Consider the following 1,669-nt stretch of genomic DNA (forward strand, 5'->3'; position numbering starts at 1 on the left):
ATTTTAAGGCATTAGCCAAAGAATGAGTAAGATCCAGAGCTCAAGTAGACCCCACATCAGAAAACAATGGGGTCTAAAAACTTTCAAGGGCTCCAAAAGTTTTGAATCAAGCTGATATTTGTGTTTTCCTTCTTTCATGTATGCGTTAACTTATAAACAGGTTGGATCTCAAATAAACATCATGGTAGGCCTTTGGAAAGTTTCAACGGTGGGCGTCACTCTCCACGCTGATTTATGTGGGGTCCACTCCAACTTTAGATCTGCCTCGTTCTTTGGCTCATGCCCTGAAATGGTCTCTCCAAATGGATGGACAGTGTGGATACAACACATACGTCATGGTGGGGCCCACAGAACTTGGTGACGTCACTTCATAGGGAATTCCGCTGCTCAAACTGTCAGTAGCAAATCCACGTCCCATAGGTTTACAATCCGCTGAATTGTCGTTAACTGCTTGATTATCTTTAGATGAGTGGGCCATGCCACTTGAACGGTTGGATTTGAGGTGGATGCCACGGTAGGGAATTCGTGTCCACTACAGCACATGCCGGCAACGCACTTGCGCACTGTTCGATTCCAATTTCGGGTTTGCCTACAAAGCGATTATGGCAGCTGGATTTGAGTTCACCTTCGGTGATCCAAACCGTCCATTAGACGAGGTACATATTTGATGACTGTTATCTATTAAAAAAATAATAATAAAATCAAGATCTAACCGTCGAGATCACTTCTCATAAAGCGATAGTTGTTTAAACGGTCCTTTTTCACATACAGAGTGAAGCAATTGAAGGGCTGAAATATTCCAATGCATCCCCTTCTCACTGAGGGATAGATGGTTTGGATCATTGAAACATAACCCATATGTAACGATTACCATCATGGTCAATAGCATCCTGTTAGCAAACCGCTTCCTGCCGTTATAGCTGGTTCCAGGAGCTCTGCTTCCATTCATCCATGACTTGCTGGTTGTTCTTTCAGTCATCGAAACCGTTCATAAGGTGGGCCCCTCCATGGGTGCGGGACCCAAAAGAATCTCATGGGATCACATCAATGCCGCAAAACTACGGTTAAAAGAGACTCCATGTAGAAAGAAAATATTTAAACGATCAAAGGATTGAAATATTCAGATCTGAGAATTTGTCCCGGTTATCCTCACCATATAAACGGTTCAGATCATTGAAACATAACCCCACCTGAACATTCCGGTTCGTGACAGAGCCCGTGTAACCCAAAGCTCAAATGGGGGCCACCACGATGTCCATGTGGCATCTACTCCATCCATCAGTTTCGCTAGATCATATTAGTATATCAATCCCAAAATGAGGCACATCCAAAACTCAAGTGAACCACCCACAGGAAAAAAAAAAATGGAGATGGAAACGACCATTGAAACCTTCCTAGAGTGCTTTTTGATCTTTAAATGCCATCCAACCCGTTCATAAGGTGATTCCCACCAGGATGTAGAGAAAACACATATCATCCTGAACCAACACTGCTGTGAGTCCCAATAAGGTTTCAATCGTGGCAGTTCAATCTCCATTTTCTTGTGATGTGGCCCACTTGAGATTTGGATGTCTCATTTTTCGAAGATCTGGCAAAACTGATGGACAGAGCAGACGTAACAATATGGTGAGCCCCACAGAGAGTGGATGCCACACAGACACCATGGTGG

Source organism: Magnolia sinica, chromosome 8 (assembly GCF_029962835.1).
Source record: "Magnolia sinica isolate HGM2019 chromosome 8, MsV1, whole genome shotgun sequence".
NCBI lineage: Eukaryota > Viridiplantae > Streptophyta > Magnoliopsida > Magnoliales > Magnoliaceae > Magnolia > Magnolia sinica.